Source organism: Salvia miltiorrhiza, chromosome 7 (assembly GCF_028751815.1).
Source record: "Salvia miltiorrhiza cultivar Shanhuang (shh) chromosome 7, IMPLAD_Smil_shh, whole genome shotgun sequence".
In the NCBI taxonomy this organism is placed as follows: domain Eukaryota; kingdom Viridiplantae; phylum Streptophyta; class Magnoliopsida; order Lamiales; family Lamiaceae; genus Salvia; species Salvia miltiorrhiza.
In genome coordinates this window covers 27,238,790-27,252,736 of record NC_080393.1, presented here as the reverse complement: position 1 = coordinate 27,252,736, position 13,947 = coordinate 27,238,790, and positions in this window count along the sequence as shown.

The following is a 13,947-nucleotide window of genomic DNA, read 5'->3' as shown; positions in this document are numbered from 1 at the left end:
TCGCGCGGGCTGGAGGCGCGGCCGCGCGAGTCGCCGTTTTTCTGCCCAAAATTCGTTTTTTTTGTGATTTTGGGTATTTTTGAGAGCTACAAGACCTAGGGCATATAAATACTCACAAGAACTTATTCTCTGGAACCTTTTATCAGCTTATATCATATTTTACTTTTCCTGAGAGCTGGGAGAGACGGAGAACGGAGCGAGAGCAAGAACTGAAGATTCTCAATTCTACTACGGTTTTTCTTGTGGATGTTTATTTGTTTTATTGAGAATTGCATTCTAGTTCATATGTCTATGTGTGGCTAGAATCCCTTTTTTTCCCAGGGTTTAGGGAGTAAACATGGTTTGAATTTCTGACTGTTTGATTCAATTAATTGGATTGTTATTCCTTTCTATGTTCTTGTTTTAATTGTTTGCTTTATTGATTGGCCACTAATTTAGCATAATCATAGGTTTTAATTTGAGATCGGGAGATGATAATTATTAGCTGAACTAAGAAGATAGAACACATTTATTTTAATTCTAAAGGGAATTGATAACTGTGAGGGCGTTAATCCTATGAGCTTTTAGGAGTTGCATGTTAGAAGTGCGATCCGGGGACGGTAGCCTTGCATGTAATCAACGGTTTGTATGCCACGGGAGTGGGTATAGACTAGTTTTGAGATTGCCTTAGGAATCATCTTATTAATTGAATTGAACATGTTAGTTAGGAGAATCTGTTGAAACCTTTGCCTTGGGAAATATTCTCTTATTTGTTTCTCTGTTTCGCAGCTTGCTTTATTTTCTTTCCTGCTGTTTATTTATTTTGTTTTTTTACAACAAAACACTCAATTTCGCTTGTCCAGATAGAGTAGAATAATTTAGGATATGAATTGGTTAATTCAGTCTCTGTGGAATACGACCTTGCTTGCTACTGTACACAATTGCACCCGCACACTTGCGGCGTGTTAAATAAAATAGCGAACACCATAACATAGTGAGGTACAAAAATTTGTGTTTCTTTGTGTTGTGAGAGTGACAGTATAATTTATGGTACATCGTCGACCTAATTTCGTATATGATATAATCTATATATGTTCATAATTTATTCGAGTTGCTCGCAAAAGTCACAACGTGTTAGTGACCAAAACAAATTAGAACTTAGTTTGTGAATTGGATTTGGATTCATAAAATAACAGCCTTATTAGGAAGTCGATACAAATTTGAGAACTCAACCAAGAAAGATATATAGGAGTTTAACGGCCCAATATATATAATAACACAAATAAAAGTCAGATGTTTGATTGCAACTAAGTAAAAAGTTCGATTGCCCACCAACAAAAAAAATGCAATTTGCCTTTGAAATTAAAAATCTAAATTTATGATATTAATTTAATACACCCCAGTTCTATATTTGGGTCGGGTTAGGTTCTATTGATAAGGTGGAAATGAGATTAATGAACATATATATATCAATAAATTCATTGAACATACCAATATAACTGATGAACATACGGATTTATTTAATTTGTTAAAAAACATGCCACCGTCAGGTTTCAAACCCCAGATCAAATAAGCGTTCATAAAAATTAATTGACAAGTTCATCAAAATGTACTAACTTGTTCACACCTATTTAGATTGCTTCTCACTTCTCACATTTGTGCTTCTCAATTGAACCTCTCCTATGTTTTATAAATAGGCCAAAATAGGGAAAAATTCTATTGAGAAAGACAAATATTTAAAGAAGTGAGAAACAATCTCATCCATTGATCATGATCCATCAAACGGTCCAGAATTAAGAATAAATATCATGTCCAAATTTTGACGAACATATCAATAATTGTGATGAACATGTCAGTAATTTTTTATAAACGGACGTATTTGTTGAAAAGATGTACTATTTGTTTAAAATTTCGTATTCTAGGATTCGATCCCCAAACGCGCAATAAAATTATTGCTATGTTCATCCAAAATTATTGACATGTTCAACGTTTCTAACTTTAAAAAAAAATTAATTTCTCTATAGAACCTAACCCTAGATATATATACAGTGAAAACACTTCTTAAAATATAAATATAAACGTTTTTTAATGTACGAAATTTATCCAACATGGTTACGAATTCATCCAACATGGTTACGAATTGTGAAAAATAAATTTTTGCTACCTTTGGGATTCGAACTCAGGACCATAAATCCATCCAATAGGATTACGAATCAACCGTAGATCTTGATGATCTAAGGGCTGAAAATGATTCTTATTTTATATCTTAAGAAGTGCTCTTATTTTAGCCCTTCCATATATATATATATATATATAGGGTTGGGTTAACATAGAAACCATCCTTAAGATTAGAACTAAGAACCAATTTATGCCTTTGATCGCTTCAAAATAGAAGGCCAGGATGTAATCAAAATATTACCCACGGATTAGTCACATTTGTTGTATTAATGATAGAAGGGTAAAAAAGATATTTTGTAAATCCAACAACTAATACCCTCCGAAAATACTGCTTAATATGCATTGCGTAATCAAAATATGCATTGTTGTATTGTTGTTGCACAATATACATTGTAGAAATCATTTGTGCAATTTCGACACATATATGTGCAATTATATGCATTATAATATACGTGCAATGATTCTTATTCACTGTGCAACATAATCAAGGTTCAATATCTATGCAATGATTCTTATTCACTATGCAACTGAAATCTACATATTATTATAACGAATGTCATAATTAATTATGCAACAAAATAAAATGGTATGCAACACAAAAATTATTCATGCAACAATGATTAAATAATTATGCAACATAATAATATGTTATGCAACTTCGACACATATCTGTGCAATTTCGACTCATATCTGTGCAATTATATGCATTACAATATCTATGCAATGATTCTTATTCACTGTGCAACTGAAATCTACATATAATTATAGTGAATGGCATAATTAATTATGCAACAAAATAAAATGGTATGCAATGATAGACACGAATTTCTTAAACAAAAATCTAGTAGTCAACACTTAGAAATATAATTAATTAATAAAATTTAAAAGGTAACTGCTTAGCAATATCAATAAGAATTAATAACAAAAAGGATTAAAGCAATTCCTCAATTTTCGGTAACTACCATTTTAAAGAACTATTAAAATTACTTATATAGCCTTACACGCGTAATACATTGATAAATAAATTGACATTGAGTAGTTAAATCCTAATTAACCGCATGTTAAAGAAAATAAAGGGTTAAGATTAATTCCCATTTCTCATTTTAATAGAGGTTTTTATTAGAAGATATATATATATAGGGGCGCGCTCCAGTGAGACCCCCTATTTTTCGTGTAACATGAGTACAATGAATAAGACATATAATACTAATGAACAAAACGTATATCTAATGAACAAGATGTATATACTGATGAAAAATAACTTTAAAAAAATTCGTAATGAATAAGACATATATACTGATGAACAGGGCCGTATATACTGATGAACAACGCAGTATATACTGATGAATAACAAAATTTAAAATATTCTGCTCCCTCCAGGATTCGAACCCTGCAAAAAAAAATCACCCTCTAGATACAATATCAGCCATAGGATCGACAAAATAAACGCACCAGATCGTGTCCTAGATCTCATTAAAATTAGGGGGTCTCATTGGAGCGGCCCCCTATATATATATATATATATATATATATATATATATATATATATAGGGTGTGGTTCTAGAGAGAACTACATTATTTGTGAGAACGGGAGAACCATCAAATCTAATACATTCACTGTAAAAATTAATGCATCCGCTGTTAAAATTAATGCACTCAAAAAAATAAAAAAAAAATGCTCCCTTCAGGATTCGAACCCAGGATCTGCATTCATCCAACAAGATGATGCATCCACCGTAGATCTTGATGATCGAATGGCTGAAAATGGTTCTCCGGTCTTCTTTTATTTATGGTTCTTTCCTGAACCTCTCCCTATATATATATATATATATATATATATATATATATATATAGAGGTGGGCTAAAATAAAAACAGATTTTTTTTGCATAAAATAGGAACGGATCTCGGCCCTTTATTTTCCTAGATCCTATGGCTTAAAATCATCCTAAAGATCAGCACCAAAACTCACGCCTATTGCATTGGAGGATTTTTTTGTCATTATAAACAAAACTAACGCTTATAACATATCTTCTCAGATTTGGTAGCTTTTATTTCATTAATCTCTTTCCATTTCAATGCATATCTTTTCGTTGCTCAAGAATAAAAATATATCTTATGCAAATTTTGCTTCTATCATATTTTTTGGAATTCTTCTAAACAGTTACTTCTTACGACATGATTTGCTGGAATTACTAATCACAGATATATTGCATGAATCACGTTATGTTGCAAAACTGAATCGAAAATTATCGTGCATGAATCGCCCGTTGATTCAGCATGAATATTCATTTGCATGAATCGCCCGTTGATTCAGCACGAATTTTCATAGTATAATGACACGAATTAGAATGCATTTTACGATTTTTTTTCGTAGTATTATTTAGGATCGATTTTTTATTAATTCATAATGCCTATAGTTATTTGATTGATATGTAGATAACTTCTTTATTTTTTGTCCGTATCATGTTTCATTTGAATTTTGAATCTGCATTCTGTCCCATTTTTTAGGAAATACAATTCATCTGCATTCTCATTTCTCTCACAAATTATAATGCCTTCCCCTTCTTCTGAGCAAGGTAAGATGCAATTCACAATATCAATGCAATTGTTAGACGATGATAGGGTTCACACAAAAAAATAGTGATTCAAACATCACAAACACAAGTTAACATCCTTTGCTGAAAAGTATAGATATTGATTCATGCTTCATCCGCATTGGTTCATTGAATACAATATATAATTCACCAACATTATTTGGTTCATGCACAACCACCAACTGATTCATGACCGAATTGATAATTCATGACATATTATTTCACGAACTACAGTTTAATTCAGTACTAATTCAGGATATATTAAATCGATTCAGAATGTGTTTTGATAATTCATGCAATCTAAGTCAGCAATTCATACCATATTGATAATTCACGATATATTTAAATATCAATAAATTTATACATATTGATATCACAACATATGTAAATATAACTCTGATGCCTTTTTCCCTAAGATATACACGTATTTTTCATCCACCCAATTGCAATGATTGCAAGATTTAATTCCCTTTTTCAATCAACACAATTTTCGGAAACGAATAGTTAAATAGATAGCGTTCAAAATTAAATACCAGATATGCCCTTCGAATTAAAAGTGGTATGCATCTACAATTTATTTTCTTCGAATTAGTCAGTTGGACGAATTACAGATCTGGGCCGTCCACTCCTCTAGATTAATGGTTCAGATTAGTTCCTATTTTATACACTAAGGGGTGTTTTCACCCTAGCCCATCCCTATATATATATATATATATATATATATATATATATATATATAGGAATATGATCATGTAGTATCCAAGCTTATGGTAGTACTATAGGATCAATTCTTGATCACACATTTATGACATGTGGCGCATCAAGATGGTGACACGTGGCAAGGCATTCCAAGGCAAAATCTGGAGATGGGTAAAATTGGAATATAATTTTCTGAATTAAAAATTAAAAAAATACTCCCTTCGTCCACGAAATGAGTACCCATATTTCTTTTTTCGTCCGTCCACGAAATGAGTACCCATATTTCCTTTTTCGTCCGTCCACGAAATGAGTACCCATTTCCCTTTTTGGCAAGTGTACCCCACACATCTTTTTAATTAATACACTCAAAAAGTGAGACCTTTAAACTATTCACACTACACTCCATACATTTCTTAAAACCCGTGCCGTCCACAAATGAGTACTCATTTCGTGGACGGAGGGAGTATATATTTTTATAGATTTTCACAAAATAGATATATTTTAGATGCATAAAGTCTCACACGAAGATGCATAAAGTTTTAACATGAAATGCATAATTTTGAACAGAAAAATGCATTTGATTTTTACAGTTTTGGTATTTTCACCACCCCACCCCATACCACCCCCAACCCACCCCACACCACCCCCAACCCTCCCCATTACCACCCCCAAATATAGTCATGTTTCACATGCATATAAAATCAAACAAAAATGCATAAAGTTTTCACATAAAAATGCATTAAATTATACAAAAAAATGCACCTCTTATCCAAATCGTGTGGACAAGATTTGGTCCTACGGTACTACCATAAGCTTGGATACTACAAGAACCCAACCATATATATATATATATATACCCTATATATATATATTTAGGGAAGAGTTAAAATAAGAGCATTTCTTATGATATAAAATAAGAATCATTTTCAGCTCTTAGATCATCAAGATCTACGGTTGATTCGTAATCCTGTTTGATGGATTTATGGTCCTGAGTTCAAATCCCAAAGGTAGCAAAAATTTATTTTTCACAATTAATACCTTTATACAGCAAATTCATACATGTTTTAAATAAAATTCATACATTAAAAATTGCTTTTATTTCCTATTTTAAGATGTGCTCTCACGGTAACCCACCCCTATATATATATAGGGGAAAGTTCTATAGAAACACAAAGTTAGGTAGAGAAAGGAGACAAATTCTAGTTCGTTAGATCAATCTTGATCAAGGGCTGAGATTAGAAGTTAATATAATTAATATTATAATTTCTGACAATAAAATTGGTAAGATTCATAATATCCCTAAAATTACTCACTTCCCATTTTCTTTCCCTCATCTCTCCTTCTTTGTCGTCCCCTTTCTTCTCTCTCTCTCTCTCTCTCTCTCTCTCTCTCTCTTTCTCTCTGTATCTCTTCTTCTCCCTCTGTAAATTTTGCCGCCCCTTACTGTCACCATCACCGCCCCCCAGGCTCACTGTCACCGCCGCCCAGCCGCCCTCCACCGCCTCCATCTCTCTCGCTCTCTCATTGGAACAGGCAGGAGCCTCCGCCGCCTTCCCGATTCTTCTCCCTCTGTAAATTCTGCCGCCCCCTTACGGTGACCGTCACCGCCCTAGGCCAATGAACGTATATTTAATTTTATTGAACTTGTAGATATAGTGTAGATATAGTCTAATGAACACATATTTAATTTTATTGAACTTGTGGATATAGTCCAATGAACTTTTAGTTTTCTATTATTGAACTTATATATTTATTTTAATTTTATGGAGTTCAATACCATGGACGTACCTTGAACATTTGCCGGAGATGAGGATGGGGGCGGCAATGAACGCATATTTAATTTTATTGAACTTGTAGATGTAGTCCAATGAACTTTTAGTTTTCCGTTATTGAACTTATGTATGTATTTTAATTTTATGGAGTTCAATACTATGGACGTACCTTGAACATTCGCCGGAGAGGAGGAAGGGGGCGGCAGAATTGGGGATATAAGGAATGAGGGCGGCAGAATTTATAGAGGGAGAAGAAGAGAGAGAGAGAGAGAGGAGAAAGGGGACGGGAGAGAGAGAGAGAGAGATGAGGGAGAGAGATTGGGAAGTGAGTAATTCTAGGGATATTATGAATCTTACCAACTTTATTGTCAGAAATGATTATATTAATTATATTAACTTCTAATCTCAGCTCTTGATCAAGATTAATCTAACGAACTAGAATATGTCTCCTTTCTCTATATAGGGGTCTGTTTTTGTTGAATCTACCCATATATATATATATATATATATATATATATATATATAGGGGGCCGCTCCAATGAGACCCCCTAATTTTAGTGAGATCTAGGGCACGATCTGATGCGTTTATTTTATCAATCCTATGGCTGATATTGTACCTGGAGGGTGATTTTTTTCCCGCAGGGTTCGAATCCTGGAGGGAGCAGAATATTTTAAATTTTGTTATTCATCAGTATATACTGCATTGTTCATCCGTATATACGACCATGTTCATCAGTATATATGTCTTATTCATTACGAATTTTTTAAATTTTATTTTTCATCAGTATATACATCTTGTTCATTAGGTATACGTTTTGTTCATTAGTATTATATGTCTTATTCATTGTACTCATGTTACACGAAAAATAGGGGGTCTCACTGGAGCGCGCCCCTATATATATATATATATATATATATATATATATATATATATAGGGGTCAAGTTAAACAGAGAATTATTATATATTTCATTTTGAACAAGTCTATACATTTTACGAACAGATCAACATAATTAACGAACAGACGTATTTAGTGAAAAAAGAGAAAAACTCGCCACCAGCAGGATTCGAACCCGGGGCAAATTGTTGTTCATGCGGTACATTGATTTGTTGGTAAAAATTGTAGATCTGTTCGTTTTTATTTCACGAATTCTCTATTCTCTAAATATTTAGCATTCTCTGTTTAACTTTTCTCTCTCTCTATCTCTCTCTCTCTCTATATATATATATATCTCCCTATATATATATATAGATAACTCTTATTATCGCATAAGAAAATATTAAGAAATTTCATTAATTAGGTAATCACTTTTCAAACTATTTTTGGACGCAAAAGGGCAAGGTCCTTGACGTGAAGTGTCGTTTATAACTCTACAAATTTAAAAGTCTCGACGTCAATTTTCATCTAGTAGTTACATATAATTCTTCAACGAATGTAATGTTTACTAGTTGACTCATATCTATTGCTAGTAGGGATGTCAATCGGGCCAGCCCATCGGGTTTTCGGGCTAGCCCTATCGGGTTCCGGGTTAATCGGGTGCGGGCTAATCGGGTTGGAGGTTTTTTCGGGTTGTAAATCTTCAACCCTAACCCTAAACGTTCGGGTTTCGGGCTAGCCCATCGGGTTGGAGGTTTTTTTGTCTCTTCTTAAGCTTGGAATCGTCAAGAATTTTGACATCTTCTTCACCACTCTCCATATCAACACTTGGAGATGAGTCCTCCATCTTTAACACCTACAACATGAACAAAAATTGATGAACACAAAATAAATGAATATCTGACAATGTAAGCAAAGATTAGTGCCGCTTGTACTTTTTATGTTTTTTCGAGATTATTAGTACCTAATTAATTTCATACAGTACGTGGGAAATAATTTGAGACCTAATCATTGGTGTTTTTTATACAACATTTGTATTCATACAACAATTTTGCTTTGATAGTGAAGATGAAAAATGACAACTTTTCAATTAAAATGGCATATAAGAGAGGGTCTGGGACAACTTTCAGTTCATAGTCACAAATCCACTAATTTTTTACACTATCAGCAGGTGTTTTTATTGACCATAGGTCCATAACTTCCGGAATGAACGCAGCCAACTAATTTTTTAGTTTGAATCCTGACATTGAAATGGAGATGCTAAAAAAAACAGACGACATTTTCTAAAAAGATTCATCACCTTCCACGGTTCTACCTAGACTAAGAACAGAAATTACTCACCGGAGTTGAGGGAGTGAGCAGCAGTTGCCGCAGACTAGAAGCAGCAGACGGCGGCGAGCCGATGATGGCCGCTCAGCTCAGGTGGGAAGAGGCGCGGCGGTGGGAGAGGAGTGGAGGCGCGATGGCGCTGGGCTCAGGTGGGAAGCGGCGTGCTTCTCCGGTGGGAGGCAGAGTGGATTGGATGCGCCGGAGGGGGGAGGCGCGGCGCGGCGCGGCGGCGTGGCTGGAAGTGGTGCGGCAGAGCAGTGGCTGAAGGAATGGAAGAGACGAAGAGAAGAGTGGAGGCGCGCATGGTGCAATTGAGTTTCTAACTTTGAAATTGAAACAAACCCTAAAATTTTAATATTTTTAATTTCGTTTTTTTTTTAAAAAAATCATCAACCCGACGGGCTGGCCCGACAACCCGACGGGCTGGCCCGCTTCAACCCGCCAGCCCGAACGGGCTAGCCCGATTAGCCCGATTTGTAATCGGGTTGCAATTTTTCAGCCCTAACCCTGTAATTTTGTCGGGTTATTCGGGTCGGCCCACGGGTTTCGGGCTGGATTGACATCCCTAATTGCTAGATAAGGTCAATATATTTATTTCCGAAAAAAATGGCTTGTTTGAAATAAGTCATACTTGGAGGCAAACGCTAAATTATTCTACATCGGCTTTTAAATTAAAAGTTAATAACCATTCGTCAAGTAATGGACGACTTTCATAATTCATATTCCGTCCTAAAACAATACCTAAACACTATAGATGACTTTCTGAACTCATATTAAATTGAGCTAAGAGTATATATAATTGATGTATATATCACTCTATGTATTTTTTTGGGCTCAAATTAATAATTAAATATCTATAAGAGTAAATATATAAAACTATCCACTTTCATATTGTAAAGATAAAAATTGTCCACTAAGATAAAAATAATAAAAATTGTCCACTTTTTGATTGAAAAGACGAAAATACCCTTAACTTTAAAAACATAAAAATTAACCATTTTTCTCTCATTCTCTCTCTCACTACCGCCGCTGCCACCACCTCTCTCTTCCTCCACCACCTCCTGCTTAGGGATGGCAACGGGCCGGATCTGGACCGGGTCTGGCCAATACCAGATCCAGATCCGTTTTCATATACTAGATCCAGATCCAGATCCAGATCTGTGGATCTGAAAATTTTGGATCCAGATCCAGATCCGTCAGATCCGCGGGTCCACGGGTCCAGATCCATGGATCTACTATTTTCAAATTAAATTAAAAAAAAATTCACAAAATCAACAACATCTAATTTTCATCATGAAAAATATAACACAAAATACTTTTATCTAATTACTTGTAGTTTTTATTCTTTTGAATATAATTTATTTATTATTTTTAATTTAGTTAATATTATTAGTAAACTAAATATAAAATATATATATAAAATAAAACGGATCCACGGGTCGGATCTGGGCCGGATCCGGATCTAAAATTTCAAGATCCAGATCCAAATCCGTTTTCAAAACTGAGATCCAGATCCAGATCCAGATCCGTCGGGTCCAAAAAATTGAGATCCAGATCCGTAAAAACGGATCTGGATCCACGGATCTGGACCGGGTCCAAGATCCACTGCCATCCCTACTCCTGCTTCACCACCGCCGCCACACTCTCCGATGCCGACCTCCGCACCACCGCCTAACGAGATCTACACCGCCTCGACCTCGTCGCCTCCGCCATCTCCTGCTTCGGCCCCCGCCGCGAAGCGCCGGCGCCCCCGTCATCTCCTACTTTACCCCCGCCGCGACTTTAGCCTCCGCCCGCCACCAATTCCTTCGAAGTAGAGGAGGATGAGTGCAGCAGTGCTTCGAGTTCGGCGGCAGCTGCGGAGGATCTCACCGATGCGCCGTCGTTTCTAGGGTTTCTCTCGAGCTGGTCGGCGATCAACAGAGGAGATGGCGACATATCTCTCTCTCTCACAACAGATCTCCCCCAGATCTGTTGTGAATTTGAGTTTTTCTAATTTCCCTCCCCCAGAAATTGAAGGCGGCGGCGGCTACCTTTCCTCTCCAGCGACAACGACAGAGTTCCTTTCTCCATCAGCTGTACTCCAGCAGCGCGGCATTCTCCAGCGGGCGGTGCTCCAACGGCAGTGATTCTTAGGGATCCAGCGGCGGTGTGACGTTCTCCGGCGTTTTTCGGCGCTTCTGCCATCTCCTCTCCTCTCTCTCCCTCTCTTTGCTGCGACGACGTTCTCCGGTGATCAGTGGATTCCGGGCTCCGGGGTTTGGCCTCAGTCGGGGGCAGAGGCTATTGATAGCTTGGAGAGTTTATCTCTACCGGGGGAGGACAATGGGATAAACAGAAGCTGTATATCTCCTTTCCACCGCATATTGTGCAGGCCATATGCTCGATAAAATTACCAAGAGAAAATAAAGAAGATACTCGGTTCTGGAAAAATATGGCGTGAAATCGGTATATCTCTACGCGACTAATTTCTTCCAACCTCATCAGATGTCTTCTTGCTCGAATTTTAGCAAATGGTGGAAATTATTCTGGTCTCTCGAACTCCCTCCTAAGGTACTTCACTTGCTTGGCGAGCTCTTCATGATTTGGTTGCGGTTGGAAGGAGTCCTCGGTGGACGGGGACTCTTAGGCAGCACAGCGGCTACGAGGAAGAGCAGCTCATGTGTGTAACATATATGGTTTTAGAGTTGTTGATTAATTTGGAGTAGTATTTTGTATTGATTGTGTTTGGTATGCATGTGGCAGGGAGTGTGGCAAGGTTTTGGGGTCATTGCAGTGTGGATTGGGTGAGAGCAAGCTGAAAGCAGTGTGGAGAAAGTATTCTAAGTCGGAGAGGGGCGCGGTTGCTATGCTTCCTCCATCCCTTCTATCACTCTAACCTATACTTGTTGAATGATTTCGAGATTGCTCAATGATTGCTCAATTCTCGAGATTGCTCAATGATTTCGGATGTAATGTTAAGACTGTGGATCATATCAGTGATGACAAGCTCAAACAGCAATGTTAGTTGAAGTAAGGATGGCTTGCATGTCCACCAAGTATCGTGTGAGTGCTCGAGAATCCTTGATGAGCATTGAGAGTGCAGTGCATATGCATCTACATTCATAAACCCATGACAACTGTCTTTCTCAAGAGATTCTATAAGAAATTGTGATCCTCACTTTTGCCATTGAATCCATCACCTTTTTTCTCTGTTTTTCATACTCAAAAGCCTTCTTCTCCTCTGCCAAATTTTGCTTCTCTTAAGTTCACAATTTTGTGTTCGTGTAGAATTGAAGTCTCTCTCTCTCTCCACATAATTGATAATTAATTAATTGAAATATTTTGGTTAATGTTCTTAAATTCACGATCAAATTTATGAATTCACAATTTAATGTTCTTGAATTCACGACCACATTTATGAATTCACAACCAAATCTATAAATTCACAATCAAAATAAATTACAGTTTTAATTGTGAATTCAAACTTTAAAAACTCAAATTCACAACTACTTGAATTCACAACCAAAATAAATTCTAGTTGTGAATTCGACTGATTGTGATTCACAACCAACATAAATCTGGTTGTGAATTAAATTTTGGTTGTGAATTCGTTTGTTGTGAATTCACAACCAAAAAATTCTAGTTGTGAATTAAATTTTGGTTGTGAATTCGACTGGTTGTGAATTAAATTTTGGCTGTGAATTCGACTAGTTGTGAATTCTCAAACAAAAAATTCGGGCTGTGAATTCGACTGGTTGTGAATTGCGGGATTTTTTAAAGGGGTGATGTAAAGTGGACATTTTTTTAATTTTTAATGTGAAGGGTATTTTGGTAACAGTGGACATTTTTTAAGTTTTTTATTTTAGTGGACATTTTTTATCTTTACAATATGAAAGTGGCCATTTTAAAAATCCACTCTATCTATAAATTCTGTCATATTTTGAATCAATATCGGGACCAATGTTTGTTTAAATTGAGAAATATAAGTAAAATGAGATTAAAAAAATGAGGATCATAGTTAAAAAATGAGCAAAGATCATAAGCCAGGTCTAAAGAGTTCGCTCTGGAAATCAAAATGATATAGGTGAGATATAGAAAAATATACACCTAGATTATATTTGTATTGTCATTTATACTAAGTATTCTTTTTCCTATACAGTTTTTTTTTCTTGAGACTTTATCTTATAGATTTGAAAGAGGCTGTGGTTAAACTGCGTTGCTAATGGACTTCTTGGTATTAGGACACTCGTGTATACCTTATCGATAATAGAAACTCTCTCTCTCTCTCTCATGCTTTGATTTGTTCCCATTTTACAAAAAGACAAATTATCTGTAAACTCATAACGTATTTTCTATTTTTAAAAATTCACCACATAATCCATAACCTTTTATTTTCTTCTCAAATTTGTCAAATGATCGATTTTTATCTACGTGAACATTGGAAATTGACACGGAAGTGACCAAAAATGATACAGTGGCCATCGAAAATGACACTTGGACTCTAAAAAAATAAAATACAAAGAATAAACAAAAAATC